The 16,926-nt window shown below is 42.7% G+C and overlaps 1 protein-coding gene across 6 annotated transcripts in view; it reads right to left on the bottom strand.

Annotated features, from left to right (window-relative positions):
- The window catches only part of LOC139534554 (adhesion G protein-coupled receptor L3-like), a 301,582-nt gene that overhangs the window by 248,565 nt on the left and 36,091 nt on the right, over nt 1-16,926 (bottom strand). For all 6 annotated transcript variants that reach the window (XM_071333764.1, XM_071333763.1, XM_071333762.1 and 3 more), the window contains exon 2: nt 16,794-16,874. The gene's annotated coding sequence lies outside the window, so the exon portion shown is untranslated. The remainder of the gene's footprint in view (nt 1-16,793; nt 16,875-16,926) is intronic.

Below are 16,926 nucleotides of genomic sequence, written 5' to 3' on the forward strand. Positions count from 1 at the left end.
CTGAACGCTGACATCACAATGGACGGCATGGAGTCAATGGGAAAACAAATCACACCATCCTAGAAAAAAAACATTATTTCCCGTTAATTTGTATACATTCAAAGCCCACTAGTTTATTTTTGCTGCATCAGCATATCAATTTTTATGACCGAAAACATCTGGCAACAGCAGCTGTTAAAGACAAGCTCAAGCAATACTTCATGTAGAACAACCGTACAAGTCAAAAGTTTGGACACACCTACTCATTGAAGGATTTTTCTTTATTTTTACTATTTTTGACATTGTAGAATAATAGTGAAGACATCAAAACTATTAAATCACACATATGGAATCATGTAGTAACCAAAAAAGTGTTAAACAAATCAAACTATATTCTATATTTGACATTCTTCAATGTAGCCTTTGCCTTGATGACATGTTTGCACACTCTTGGCATTCTCTCAACCAGCTTCATGAGGAAATCACCTGGAATGCATTTCAATTAACAGGTGTGCATTTGAGCCAATCAGTTGTGTTGTGACATGGTAAGGGGTGGTATACAGAAGATAGCCCTATTTAGTAAAAGACTAAGTCCATATAATGGCGAGAACAGCTTAAAAAAACAAAGAGAAACGACAGTCCATCATTACTAAGACATGAAGGTCAGTCAATACGGAACATTTCAAGAACTTGAACATTTCTTCAAGTGTACTCGCAAAAAAACATCAAGCGCTGTGATGAAACTGGCTCTCATGAGGACCGCCACAGGAATAGAAGACCCAGAGTTACATCTGCTGCAGAGGATAAGTTCATTAGAGTTACCAGCCTCAGAAATTGCAGCCCAAATAAATGCTTCAGAGAGTTCAAGTAACAGACTTCAACTGTTCAGAGGAGACTGCGTGAATCAGGCCTTCAGGGTCAAATTGCTGCAAAGAATCCACTACTAAAGGACACCAATAATAAGAAGAGACTTGCTTGGGCCAAGAAACACGAGCAATGGGCATTAGACCGGTGGAAATCTTTATTTAGATGAGTTCAAATGTGTCATTTTTGGTTCCAACCGTCATTGTGAGATTCAGAGTAGGTGAACGGATGATCTCTGCATGTGTAATTCCCACCGTGAAGCACAGAGGTGGTGATGTGATGGTGTGGGGGTGATTTATTTAGAATTCAAGGCACACTTAACCAGCATGGCTACCACAGCATTCTGCAGCGATATGCCATCCCATCTGGTTTGCGCTTAGTGGGACTAGCATTTTCAACAGTACAATGACCCAACACACCTCCAGGCTGTGTAAGGGCTATTTGACCAAGAAGGAGAGTGATGGAGTGCTGCCACAGATGACCTGGCTTCAACAATCAACCCGACCTCAATCCAATTGAGATGGTTTGGGATGAGTTGGACCGCAGAGTGAAGGAAAAGCAGCCAACAAGTGCTCAGCATATGTGGGAACTCCTTCAAAACTGTTGGAAAAGCATTCCAGGTGAAGCTGGTTGAGAGAATACCAAGAGTATCCAACGCTGTCATCAAGGCAAAGGGTGGTTACTTTGAAGAATTTAAAATATATTGATTTGTTTAACACTTTTTTGGTTACATATGATTCCATATGTGTTATTTCTTAGTTTCGATGTCTTCACTATTATTGTACAATGTAGAAAATAGTAAAAATAAAGAAAACGGTGTCCAAACTTTTGACTGGTACTGTACAGTATGTCTATGTGGGACTGAAATGTTGTTCTGTGGTTATTCATAAACAGTGAAGTATTGCATCATTCCTGCAGCATTTCTACAACATTGCCTTCACAATGTTCATTATGCAGAAGAAAAACAGCCATAGGCCATGCCTCTACAACGCTGCACCATTTCTATTCAATCAGAGCTCATCCTCAAATGAATTTCAATCTCAAGTTAGGGTCAACAGAACAGTAATCAAGCAATGTCCGCCTTTTTCTGATGCTCCATAGGCCGGCATATTTTTCAGACCAAACAACGGTTACCAAGCAAATAAGTCTCTCTGGGAAGTGTATTGATCTGTTCCACTATGATGAACAGCTGGACTAAATGGAAATGCTCGAGCAGCATGGAGAAAGAACAGATCTTAAATCAGATGAGCTCTGTATGAATAGGAATGATTGCAGATGGGAGAGCAAAATAAGAAACTAGTTTGGAATTAGGACGCATGCATAAACAAATGAAGCAAGCAGTTATGATTATGTTGATGTTGCTAGTATCAGCTTTTTACTGTAACTAGGTACTACTTAGCTAGTTGTAAAGTGTTAACACATTTAAAGTGTAAATATTTGAACAAGTTAAAAGTGCAACACTTTATCACTTAAAGTGTTAGCGGAAAAAATGTACAAAACTAAAGTAAATAAAGATATATGCAGTAGTTTAATGTTGCTCAGCTAAGCCAGAAAGTCAGCTAATTGCATTCCCGAACTGAAATGTTTATTATTGTTCAATGTATAACATCTCTTACAATGTATTATTCAAAATAACATTTCAAAGAATGCTCCATTTCAATATAATGTAATCAAAGAAACCTTCTTTCCGGAGATTCAAATGGGGGTTGGCAGCAGAATGGAATATCCACGTCTCATTTAATAATGGAAGAAAAGGTATCTTGTTTATTTTACGTTCCTCACAACACCGGAGACAGAGGGACAGCGATAGGAGCCAAAAAGCTCATTAGTGGGACTTGTCATTTACTAGTATCGTTTACCTCTGGAGTGGAAGGGTAGTTGGGAATGGTTCCCCCCTTGTCCATTAAATCCTCTCCGTTAGAAATGGAAGAGCACACAGCCAATATTCCAGTGTTTCAGTAAACACTGCGGTGTGGTCATGACTTGTACTTTCCTGGTTCTGGCAGCCATAAATGCATTGCAATGGTCTGGCAGTTGCACACGGCTGGTGTGCGATATCCCTACCGATGGACAACGCAGTGGAAAAACAGGTTTATGACTTGGAATTTCACTGGAGTGGAATGCAAAGTGAAACAGACCACACAGCTCCCGTTGGACGTGGCTAGGCACTAAAGAGAAGCTATTTACACCGCTTTTTCTTCATTAAGGTTGGTATAAATAGGCCGGCAACGTCCTGGGATACCGGATAATAACGTCAGCGCCTACCTTCTCTCTCTGAGGACATCTTACTTTGTGCACTGCACTGAAAATACCTTCCAAGTACCGAGCAAAGGCCCCGAGGTGGTTCTCCAGGGAAGACCCCTCTACCTTAACACACCTACCTCATCTGCATCAACGGCATACCTGGGAATGTATTTAACACCTTCAAAATGGGGGGGGGGGGGATATGCTTAACGCTGTAAAACCTTCATCCCTGCGTCTCTCCGTAGCATTGCATTATTATGTCAATGGCAGGCAATGCAGAAGTATGCACATGAAATACATTTTATTTTGGCCCCTTATGGAAACTACTAATATATAAAGTGAACACTGGTTCAAAGTTTAGATAAAGATAAAAAACAACATCTTTCATTCCTCCGCCTACATTTTATGTCCGGCCATAGCTTATCTATTTAGTTCAAAGCACAAGAATGGGGCTGGGCACGTTTATCAAAAATGTATGATGGTCTTGCATAAATTATGCAACGTGTTGTCCTTGTGCCAACCAATGCATCCACTGAATAATAATTATGAGAGGGACTTGGGTACATGAGTACGCAGGATGAGGCGAATGCCAACGTCCCTTTCTTACTGTGGCCAAACACGAGAGAGAGTGAGACACAGAGCGAGAGTGAGGGGTGGGATGTGTTTTAATCTGTCATTAAACATCAACAAATTGAGGCAGCTTTTTGGAGCCTGTCTTGTCATTATTTGTTTTGTGCAAAGAAGAGAGTAGAGAATTGATATGATACTGTTTAAGTGTTTATCAGCTCATAGTCCATTTCGATTTATATACTGAGAGTCAATAAATATTTTCCAAATGTTTGAACCAGATGAGCTACTAATGTTTATTTCATATTTAAAATAGGATATGATTGGCACCAACACACATTGCTGTCGGGCAAGTAAATTAACAATCCATTACTCTATTGTCATATTTAGTGGCTTGGAAAACCAACAGATATTAACAGGGATTTTATGTAAATGCACTAGCAGAAGATAAGGTAGCTGATAACTACGAATAAAGTCCTTAAATGTGTTCCCACTGAGGACAACTCAATTAACTTGTATAGAGAAAATATACAAAAGCCATTTAAAAAAAGTGCTTTATGAACAAATACATTAAGTTCATTGAGCATTTACTCAACACATTCACATTAGCTAAAACACATCATAACACAGCCCTTTTGCAGGCGGAAGCACCACAAGAGCAGTTGGGGATACTGATTGAAATGTTATCCTCTATATTATAAGCCTGGTGGTTCGAGCCCTGAATGCAGAAAGCCATGGCATATCAGACTGTATACCACAGGTATGACAACAACAAACATATGTTCACTGTTCTAATTACATTGGTAACCAGTTTATAATAGCAATGAGGCACCTCAGGAGTTTGTGGTATACGGCCAATATACCACGGCTAAGGACTGTATCCAGGCACTCCGCGTTGCGCCGAAGAACAGCCCTTAGCCAAGGTATATTGGCCAAATACCACACCCCCTCGTGACTTATTGCTTAATTATATAATTGCATCATTATGGAGGTGCCTAATGCAATTGCGGATGAAATGACATTGAGAAAACACCCTTTAATACTCTTGACAATAACAATTAAACAGAGGGTGCAGAAACTAAATGGAAATCCTGGCATAGCCAGAGTCAGGATAGTTCTCGGTCATTTGCTATGCAAATGCAATTTCCTTATTACCTAATCGGGTGCCATCCCTTCAGTAAGACAATGGAGTAAGCTTTCAGGTTGATAATATCACCTTCAGACCTGTAAGTAAAGAGATTGTGGTAATTTGATGAATGTAACCAATGCTATTATCTCTTACACGTAGCCCTTTCAAGTTCAGCACAGTTCGAGCAAGGACGGTGGAAAACAAGGGAAGCTTGGGTCGTCATTGCTTTTTCTCAGAAATTCAACATCTTCTTCTTCCTACTTTTGGTTGGGCATTTCCAATTTAAAAAAAAATAATTTAAGTGTCAACCATGCCTAGATTGGACTGGATGACAGACTGATATTTCAGTGTCAGTTTGGAATGTCTGCCCACTGGGGATTTCAAAGCGCATCCTCTAGCGTTACGTTACTCATGCGCGTACGCAAACATACTTAAAATATAGAGACGTACACACAATTATACAACCATACAGGACAAAAAGACAGACAGACGGACACATCTGCTCGTCTCCGAGCCTGTTGGAAGGTGTCACATGCTTGGCGTGTTTCCTAGTGTGGGCAGATGGTGTGGCACAATTAGGCCCTCTGAATCTCTCAATCATCTCGTGTACGTTGTATAAAGAGCTGGACCTAGTCTGGTTATAGCTGTCAAATACACATCTCTCTCTCTCAGTTTTTGCAGAATCCAACGGTCTGCTACAACTGTATACCGTTGCTTTCTCTGGAGCCTCTCCAACTCAACCACCCTTTCTCTATAACAGTAATGTTATTTCTGTCTATGTATAATTACTCTGTCAATTTCCGTCCTTTGTCCACATGTTACTCAGCCACAGAATCATTATCTGACATCTCTCAGAAATCTCTATTCTGAATTCCCCTCTTCACCACATACTCCCTCTGTCACTTTTTCCCTCCCATATCTCTCTCTCTCTCTCTCTCTTGCTCTACTAGTGCGGTCTGAATGCATTCCAGGATCAGATACCGAGACAATAGGCAAGCGAGTGTCACTTTCACACCCCAATTACCGTAAAAGGGACATTTTGGCCAGTATTTTGCAGAGCCACACAATGAAGGGAACGTCACAGTGGAACGTGATATCCCCTCCTGTTCGCCTTCCATCCCACGGCCTGCAAATACGAGGAGGAGGAAAGCCATCCGGGTATCCGACACCGGGCGAGGGCCATTAGCAGAGAGCGGTTAAATAAGGATACCGTTAACCGGAGTCGCTGACAGGGACAGGAAACATCTGCTGCAAACACAGAGGCCTCCCGTTGCCCCGGCAATCAGCCTTTCATCAAAAGGGCCTCGCGGACTCTTCCCACACAACACAGACTTCCACGAACACAAACACAGAGAGCGCCCAGACGTTGCACCCCGCAGACGTACACAATTGCGAGAAAATAAACAAGACTTAGACGTGCGCAAAAGCACACAGACAAAAACACTGAAAAATCTCTGAAAATACATTTTGCTTCCTGTATACTCCCATCTCATGTATTGTCCATACATACAGTATCTTGTCTTTTCTTAACTTCCCCTAAGAGTCAATGTTTTCCTCTTCCTTCTCAATCGATTGATCCATGTCTTTCTCCCACCCGTCACATAAACATTGAATTTCCACCAGATCCAAACACCTTGCTGAGCACTAGGCTATGAGCCATGTTCAGACTGCCAATAGCACAGTTGTATTTCCCCCACCTGTGACGGAGGGGAATGATTCACCGGGGCCTGCCACACTGTATCAAGGGACGTGTGTGTACTAGAGCAGAGAACTACCTCACCTAACTGTCTGCTGCCCTGTGACCTGCAAGAGCAGTTAAGAAGTACAAACTGTACGGTATGTTTATGAGCAGACATCTCACATTACACCCTGAGGGAAAACTTCAATAAGCAAAACCCAATTCGACTTATTCCTTTTCAGCTCCTGGTGGAGCAAAGGGCCTCATAATCCAAGCTAGCATACCGGTATGTAAATGCAGTATTTACATTTTTTGTGAGTTTAAAAACACATAAAGACGTACAATGCATAATTTAGCATTCTCTCGCTCGCTCTCATTATTCTATCCATGGAGCACATCCTCAGGGTCACATGGCGTTCTAATTTCTAATTAAGTGCGAGGCAAAAAGTTCACAGCCAGTTGTGACCTTATTCTTGTGAACAGGCCCAGTTATGGTTTCGGGGGCAGTACTGGTAGCCTACTCTGGCATGCAACTGCGTCTTCTAAAAAAAATGTCTGCCCAAGCTTCTTTCTACTCAAGAAATCCCCTCACAAAAATACTTTGAAACTGGGCAGCCGTAAGCTTTGCTTTTAGCCACATTTGGTGCGGTTGGCAACACCTGTCCTTTGTACTAAACTGGAGAATTTGCTTTGGAAATCTGGGCTATTTCCCATACACGCTACACATGTCTGTCAGAAACGGTGAAGGGGAAAAAACGACATGTGAGTAATACCTGGACTTCACAGTTAATCTCGTCCAAAGCTGCGTACCTGACAGTGGTGTGTTGTACAACAGTTGACGGATTAGCCGTGTGTACCATAGCCGTATCGGGTATTATCGCCGCTCGGTCGACACCCTCAGAGTACACAAAAGCGCCGGCGAGTGACTAAATGTCTGTCTTTGCTTTGGGGAGAGCCGCTGTGTGGCAGCAACGTTGCAACACGGGCCCACCTGTGGCCTAGGAAATACGATTCTGGGTATTTTGGGGCATTAGAGGATCATGATGAATGGGAGGACGGCCCAATACTTCTTATCTATACGCTCGGGGTACGCAAAGTACTCAGATAAGCTCAGAGAGGAAGAAAAAAAATGGGCCTAGGGAGCAAGGAAGCGGACGTGGGTCAAGATGTCGGGGAGGGTCAGTTGTGACAGATTCCGGATGCTTTGAATCGCCTGATAACAGTTAACCATTGACTAAGGTCAGGTAGCGTAGCATTCTTGGCCATTTAACTCACTGGTCTGTGAAGACAAAGCATGAAATCATTATTGGAGTCTCTACCAGCCCTGAGAAGTGTACGCAACACTAATCAATGAGAATGGAGGGTCTTATGCGCGAACGAGTGAGAGAATCACATTTTCATATCCATTAGTGAGTCAATGATGTTAGGTGGTCCACGTGTGCAATACTCTTGGTGACATGGTGTGTGCGTGCATGCACAGACATTCTCCATACATTTTCTGATGGACATGATTTTGTTATTCATTTACTCATTAAATGAGTATAGCAGAGACAATGAGACAATAGCCTTTCAGCTCCTCAGAGACTCCCTCAATCTATCTGATTAGCGCAGTTGTGTTGTTAGCAACTCACCATTGTACGCATGTGATTCACTGGCTGTCACCTCTCGTCCTTACATCTTAATTCTTTCCCAAAGACACCATTCCTAGTTTTGCACAACACACGCCAAAAGCGATGTGGTATTCACGTTTTTTATAAAATTTCAATGATTAGGGGCAGGGGACAGAGAAATATTTGTAGAGAAATATAAAAATTAAAAAAGAAAAGCTCATTCCGTAAATGGTAAATCCGCTAACTCCCATTCCATAAACAAACAACCTTCAGATCTGACCTTGTAACCACCTCAGGACAACACACTGAAAGCGGAATTGAAAAGATTGAGATTTATGTCCAGAAGCTTTGACATCTTTTTGCTTATATTAACTTTGTACCCTAAAACATAACATGGCAATATAATCTGTCATTTATTTGTTTGAGACTGCATGTGAACATGAATCATGTACATGTGATTCCTGTATCCTGTATGTAAAATGTTAAAGATGCACAATGCAGAAATGGCAAAGCCATTTCAAGGTTGTGAAAACTCTTATAGTTACTTCATTTCAGTTTATATGACAAAACAAGCAAGTGTAGTGTAAAGAGAACCAATGTACCATCTAAACCTCTGAAATATATTTGCCGTAAATATTGCATTTTCAGCTGGTGTACAAAACCAAAAGTAAAAGACGCAAAGACCAAACTTAAGAACGGGAAGCATAGAAATAAAAGCTCACAAGCACATAAAACAGATTTACCGCTTCTTAGATTTACTTTCAACGAGAATGACAGGTCTATAACACACATTTCTAAGTGAATTTGGTTGGGTCGTACTGCAGATTTAAGTAAGTAAATGTTAGAGAGCTAAACATACTAATGTAGTGTCATGATAATATGTCATCTAAACATACTAATGTAGTGTCATGATAATATGTCATCTAAACATACTAATGTAGTGTCATGATAATATGTAATCTAAACATACTAATGTAGTGTCATGATAATATGTCATCTAAACATACTAATGTAGTGTAATGACAATGTCATCTAAACATACTAATGTAGTGTAATGATAATATGTCATCTAAACATACTAATGTAGTGTAATGATAATATGTCATCTAAACATACTAATGTAGTGTAATGATAATATGTCATCTAAACATGCTAATGCAATGTTGGTAGACGTAGCCATGAATTTAGCTTGGACAAACATTAACTATGGTTACCCTTTTGTCCAAAGAGTTATGGATTAGGGTGGGTGATGTGGCATTCTACTTCTAGCACATTCTAAAAGCAACTGCCTATTTTCCTGTGTTTAAACAATCAAACTATATGTATTGTGTGAAATTTTAAAAAAGAACTTAAAAACCAAAAGCCATTGAATCTAAACGGTTTCAATTGAATGGGCCTATAGTTTCCCTCTCTTCCTTAGTTTACAGAGAGGGAGAGATTCATACAATACCCACTTGAGTTTCATTCCTCTCTTGATCTGTCAGTTCATATTCACTAAAACCAACCTCCAGCTTTCCTGCTATTTAAACATATACAACAGTGATAACCAGCACAGTGGGGCTCTCCGTGGTAAAATAATAGTTTGGGTAAATACAGAGTGACAAGGGAGCCTGATTCAATCTGGAGGAAATTACGATCTGTACGAAAATGTTGGTGGATTGTCGAGAGACGAGGGAGAGAAAGAGAGAGAGAATATACTTTCCTTACTCTGTAAACAACATATTTCTCTGAAACACAAAGTGTTAAGTTAGGCTCCTCCGCGAGCTGTCAAGTGTCGTCCGTCATCCGGTCTTGCCACAGTCTATATATTGATTAAGCCGTACATCACATAAACTCTACAAGACATTATTTCTAATTAAAAAGTATGCCATAAATTCGGGGCTTTATTGCGAGGGCCGCGGCGGTAAATAAATCGCAGGAATGGCTGAAACAGATTGCGGCGGAGTTCCGTGTCTGTCCACGGTTTAGAGCCACCCGTTACAGGGCAGACTCGTTCAATCGGACCTGAGAGGGCCCCCTATACGCCAGGCTGGGGAGAACGGCGCTTTCGTTAGTCTCCAGAAAACCACAGAAAAGGGACGATATTTGGGCTATTCAAAGTGGTCCTGAATCATTCTGCGAGCAGGGTTTGGTTAGGCTATAACTGACAAGATGGTGCCGCTTTGCTTTCTAGATGGGGTCTATTTTTCTTCACTTACATGCGTTTTGCTGCTTCCACCTGTCACAGTTAAGAAGTTTTAATGTCCCCATGTTGATACTGGGATAATTTCCACTGTACCCCATGCCCAAATTGGACCAGTGAGGAGACCGGAGAAACCTGCCCCTCAAAACGCAGCCCTTCCCATTTGTCAACTTCTGATTACCTCTGTGTGTGCGTGTGCGCTGGTTGTTATGTAGCCACTACCCTGAGTTCTCAGTCAGACGGGCACAAAGGGACACCTCATTTCACAGGTGTGAGCCTGAGGGAAGGGAAGGGACGAAAAGAAGAAAAAAACATGACGATCTCAGCGACAACCTGCCTGACAACATAGGAGGGCGTGTGCCTTGACTCTTTCACTCCTATACAGCCCTTTGCATACCTTTCCAGAGCGAGACTGACTACGACCACACTAAAGCCCCTTGAGCCAAAGTGGCGGTCGGTGAGGAGGCGGCAGAGGAAGTCCCATTTGGTTAACTGACAGTCTAACGGTCTGCCATCCAACAGGAAGGAGGGTTTTGCGAGCATTTGGTGAGCATCGCCTTGGGAGAAGAAGGAACTAATGAGTGAGCTAAAAAGGACAAGATTAAGTGATCCCCCTATAAAAAGCCCAACTGTAATCTGCTCCACTCCTCCCCGTAATGTCCTCAAATGATCATCACTCCCAGTAAGCCGGCTTCAAACACTTCAAACAGAAACTGCTCAGTGACTGCTCTCGCACCTAGTCGAAGCTTTAGAAGGAGCAGTGAAAGGCATTTGTGACCACGAAAAAAAGGAGAAACGCAAAATCTCCTAAGAGTCGTCTAAATCTCTGTAGGTGAAATCCATCAATTACACTGGAAAATGAGGTACTTCAGGGGACTCTTTCCAGCTAACCGTATATCTTTGCAACATACTCTGATGTATGAGTTTCAAATACCCCGTAATTAAGAAGTAAGCCCTGTCCGAGCCAGAACGACTCATACCGCCTGCCATTGTTCAATATCTGCTTACATTTTTGGAGCTCCTCAATGGTAGTCGGTATGCACATATATGAAAACAGTATAAACCACAGGGTGGTGCTGGTTGAGATTCCTCAGTCATATCATACGATATCCAACAGGCCCTGTGGTATGACTGGCAGTTCTCTTTAATCTGCATCAACACATTCTAGCTGTTAGTTTACATTAGAGTACATGATCTAGGCTCTGCATTAGGGAGAGGCCCCCAGAAATAGGCCTACTGTAAGTCACAATATAATATCCCCTTTCGCCATAATAGTAAGTTGCCAGAAAGGGCAGGATCCCCTGTTTCTGTAGATTGATGTACAAGTAAACTTGGACAGGAAGTGTGTCTATCGCAAGCCCCCCTGGCCTTAATCCGACTTCACTTTGCCAATTTGTTCCCTCCCTCCCTACTCGTCATGCGTCGGAGGCGACATGGCAGGGGGTGCGGCTTCCGGGCCGACCAATCAAGCCAAGTGGAACCTTCTGCACACTGCACGGTCCTCTGGGATTGAGGATGCAGCATGTGACAGAGGGGGGTAGTCAACCCTTCTTGAACACCCCACAGTCATCTCCAGGCTGATGACTCCATTCCAGTTTGTCTCAGAGAAAATCATTTCATGATTCAACCATGAAAGTCCCATGCATTTTCTTTCAAACAGGTGATATACGCTACATATAAGTATGTGGACACCCGTTAAAAAAAGTGGATTTGGCTATTTAAGCCACACACATTGCTGACAAGTGTATAAAATCGATCACAGTCATGCAATCTCCATAGACAAAAACACTGGCAGTAGAATGGCCTTACTGAAGAGCTCAATGACTTTCAACGTGGCACCGTCATAGGATACCACCTTTTCAACAAGTCAGTTTGTAAAATGTCTGCCTTGCTAGAGCTCCTCCGGTCAACTGCAAGTGCTGTTATTGTGAAGTGGAAACGTCTATGAGCAACAACGGCTCAGCCGCGAAGTGGTAGGCCACACAAGCTCACAGAATGGGACAGCCGAGTGCTGAAGTGCGTAGTGCGTAAAAATTGTCTGCCAATACTCACTACAGAGTTCCAAACTGCCTCTTGAAGCAACGTCAGCACAATAACTGTTCGCCGGGAGCTTCATGAAATGGGTTTCCGTGGCTGAGCAGCCGCACACACAAGCCTAAGATCACCATGTGCAATGCCAAGCATCGACTGGAATGGTGTAAAGCTCACCACTACTGGACTCTGTAGCAGTGGAAACACATTCTCACGCTTCACCATCTGGCAGTCCCACGGACTAATCTGGGTTTGGCGGATGCCAGAACGCCACCTGCCCTAATGCATAGTGCCAACTGTAAAGTTTGGTGGAGGAGGAATAATGGTATGGGGCTGTTTTTCATGGTTGGGGCTAAGCCCCTTAGTTCCAGTGAAGGGAAAGCTTAACGCTACAGCATACAATGACATTCTAGACAACTTTGTGGAAGGCCCTTTCCTGTTTCAGTATGACAATGCTCCCGTGCACAAAGCGAGGTCCATACAGAATGGTTTGTCGAGATTGGTGTGGAAGAACTTGACTGGCCTGCACAGAGCCCTGACCTCAACCCCATCGAACACCTTTGGGATGAATTAGAATGCCAACTGCGAGCCAGGTCTAATCGTCCATCATCAGTGCCCAAACTCACTAATGCTCGTGGCTGAATGGAAGCAAGTCCCCGCAGCAATGTTCCAACATCTAGTGGAAAGCCTTCCCAGAAGAGTGGAGGCTGTTAAAGCAAAGGAAGGGCCAACTCCATATTAATGCCCATGATTTTGGAATGAGATGTTCGACAAGAAGTTTTCCACATAATTCTGGTCGTGTAGTGTACATTGTTATTATTGGCTTTGTTTCAATCAATTTGGTCCATACCGTGCAATTAGCCGTCCCACCACATTATGCTCCATCGTTATAATGATAATCCCCCCTGACAACGTGCCACCGATGGGCCACAAACCATCCATACTGTATGAGTTGGTTATGTAAGCTGGTGAGGGAAAGGAGCTGAGATTCCCTTCTCTCAGCAGCAGCAGCAAGGCAAACAGCACGGTATGCATATGCAGGCCGGGGGGACATAGGTAGACACTCAGACACAGCCAGGCTAAGAGCTGAGCAAGCATGACCGGGGGGAGAGAGGGACGGGGGGAGATGTTTCAGAAAGAGACAGAAAAAAGAGGGAGGGAGAGAGAGACGGGGGATGGACAGAAAAAAAAGGAAGATGGTGAAAGAGCGAGAGATAGATGTGGGTGAAGGAGAGGTTGAACGCAGTGTGGTACAACTAGAGCATAAGAAAGGAAAACAAAATGAATTCAAGCAAGGACAAGGCATGTACACATTCTCTACATTAAGACATTGGGTGGTTCCAAAATGGAACCCTATTCCATATAGACGGAGTATACAAAAAACACTAGGAACACCTGCTCTTTCCATGATAGACTGACCAGGTGAATACAGGTGAAAGCTATGATCCCTTATTGATGGAATTTATTAAATCCACTTCAAAATCAGTAGATCAGTAGATAAAATTGTAGATGAAGGGGAGGAGACAGGTTCAAGGATTTCTAAGTACACTATGTAGTGAATAGGATGCCATTTGGGATGTAGGCAATGTGATACATACAAAAAGACAAAAATGGGTAAGGTCTTTTTAAACAAAATTAAATCAAGGAATACACCTTCTATTAGTTGAGTATGTTGAGGAATTCTTCTATTAAATTAATAGTATTTTGATTATTTTTCACAAAAGCTGAACTCTACAAAAAATATGCCCATGCATATAATTTCAGACAATTCTAATTTGCATCATGGAAATGAAAGGAAGGGGTCGTGACATTTTTGCCCAGAAACAAGCAATGGGGGGGCGTATCACACCCTGCGAGGACCTCTCCACCTGCTGGGGCAGAGGTGACCGAAAACATGCCTGGGCAAATATATTTCACAGTGTCGTGGTGCCACATGTCAAAAAAGTCACCGCTATAGATATAAAAAGTGCATCAAATGACTTGTGGCTTTTCACTCATTTAGGTCGAACACCAACATGTTCCTCATTTGTGACGTTAGGTCATTTTGTTAGCCAAAGCACTAGAAGACCTGTAAAGTAAACCGTCCTCAGGTTGAATTCAAATGAGGACGTTGCAGACATCACTCCATTCAAACTACTCTGCGTCGTTCAGTGAGACCTAGACAGCATGGCTGTGGAGCCAAACTAACAAAACAAATGGCACTGCTTTAAGATAACAAAACCAAAACCTAGGAGTGCATGTGATCAGAACCCATTGTGGTCAAATAGACCTTACACTTGTCACTATGGTAACCTAGATGGGTATGCAAAGCATGCTGGGAAAGGTGTATGAGGTGACTAGTCAAAGGCTCCCCTCCATGTTCCCGCGGCATGGTATCTACCTCGCTCTCCTAGGCGATCATGTCTCCTTCCGCCAGATTGGACTTAAATCAAAGTGACCGCACATTAGGCAATATAAGGTGCATCAAATGAAGGTCTTAATTCCACATCGGGAGTTAAGATGTTTTGGAATGAAAGTAGTAATATAAGGATATAAGTTCCTTTGACACCTGTCAAAACTAATATAGTAGTTCATTTGTGAGATGCACTCCTACACTCCTTTTTTGGTAGCAGCAGGTTCGGACCATTACAATAGATCTGAAAAGAGAGCAGGGGAGTTGAAGTCCCAGAGATTTAAATAAAAATATGGGTGCATCTCAGTTGTATTTAATTGTTTCCTCATGCCCTCTGTCCTAGCCTCCTCCTCAAAAGGTATGAGGAAAATATCTGAGGGGAGGAACGCAATGTACAAGGATAACATCCATTACACATGTGCTAGCTTTAAGATACAATCCAAACATAAGCCCTTCCATACAACATACACCGAGTGTACAAAACATTAGGAACACATGCTCTTTCCATGACAGACTGACCAGGTGAATCCAGGTGAAAGCTATGATCCCTTAAGGTCACTTGTTAAACCAGTGTAGATGAAGGGGAAGAGACATGTTAAAGAAGGATTTTTAAACCTTGAGAGAATTGAGACATGGGCAAGAGAAAAGATGTAAGTGCTTTTGAACAGGGTATGGTATTAGGTGCCAGGCGCACAGGTTTGAGTGTGTCAAGAACTGCAACGCCACTGGGTTTTTCACGCTGAAAAGTTTCCTGTGTGTATCAAGAATGGTCCACCACCCAAAGGACATCCTGCCAACTTGACACAACTGTGGGAAGCATTGCCGTCAACATGGGCCATCCCTGTGGAATGTTTGACACCTTGTAGAGTCCACGTCCCGACGAACTGAGGCTGTGAGGTGCAACTCAAGAAAACACCCCACTGTTCTCCTATGTTACTCAAATGCACCTCAGCTTCATTGACACCTTGCGACTAATATGCCAATTAGATTTGACTCCTGCCCTTGCTTAAATTTCATACTGTGCAGAGGAAAGGACTGGCTGTGACATTAATGCATATTTATTGTACATTAAAACAGGTTATCACTCTTAGCATAAACGCCTGCACTGTTTTCTGAAAAACCCGGCTGAGGAGGAAATGCCATTCAAATCCTTTCGACTGCCGGGGTGCCATGTACTGTAACTTGCAAAACCTCCTGGAGTGATTCCGTGTGGAGTTATTCAAAAAGGTGACATGCCACCTTTTGCTGAATTTATAAACCGCTTTTGAGAACGTATTCCGCCCGCCGTATCCCACGGCTTACGATTAAGTCACTTCATCAACAACGGATGATATGTCAGGTGACCTGGATAATCATTTTTTTCAGATGAGCCGTCGATATCTTCGCCTGAAATCGCTTAGAGTGGCAAAGAGAAGAAACAACCCGGGGGGGGCCAGAGGATCGAGAAGCAAACGTAAACAAGGAGGGGGGTGGCGTTTACTGGAAAACGCACAGCCTGCAGTAATGGGTGGGGAGGGGTGATGGGTTGTGTGTGTTCGTTCGTTCGTGGGGGGGGGGGGGGGGTAGAGACTCGAGGCACAGCAAAATGGAAGCCAGCTGCACTTTTGCATGATTACGCCGAAAACATAATTTGCATCAGGGAGCGCAATCCAAACATGCTTGTTGGATGTGCGTGGTTATCAACCAGAAAACTCCCCCATTGCCAAGGGGGCATTGCTTACCGGGGCTGTCCTGTAGTTTTGCATATGTTAATGAGCACCTATCATAGATCATTTCCATAACCATCAACTCATCAAATCGCACACAAGGAAACAAGTGAAATTGGACCCAATGAATGCTCGTCATTAGAATACTGTGTAGGAGACTGCATGTGTATTTAATCTTTCCCTGATGCATATTCATGCTTTCAAAGGAAACTTTTTGGAATTTCTGCAAGGTCGGTTGAATCACTTGAAGAGGGTAACTTGATAGCAAGCCAATTATAAAAATGTTTTTTGACTCAAGCGTTCATGACTATCTGTGTTTGGGAGTGAGTTTGAGGAAACGGTTCAGAGAATTGTCTTATGCTAATCGCAACTGTTTGATCTGACGAGGAAGTGGATTGACTTGTCACATACCTGGGAGTGATTCTTCTCTCGTCAAAGCTCCTTACAAATCCAGTAGATCACATCTCAGAGTCTAGAACCATATATCCCAACCTAGAACAGAGAGAAAGAAACCTGTTAGAATCCAAAATGACCGATGAGCAAA

This window comes from Salvelinus alpinus, chromosome 11, assembly GCF_045679555.1.
Source record: "Salvelinus alpinus chromosome 11, SLU_Salpinus.1, whole genome shotgun sequence".
Classification (NCBI taxonomy): domain Eukaryota; kingdom Metazoa; phylum Chordata; class Actinopteri; order Salmoniformes; family Salmonidae; genus Salvelinus; species Salvelinus alpinus.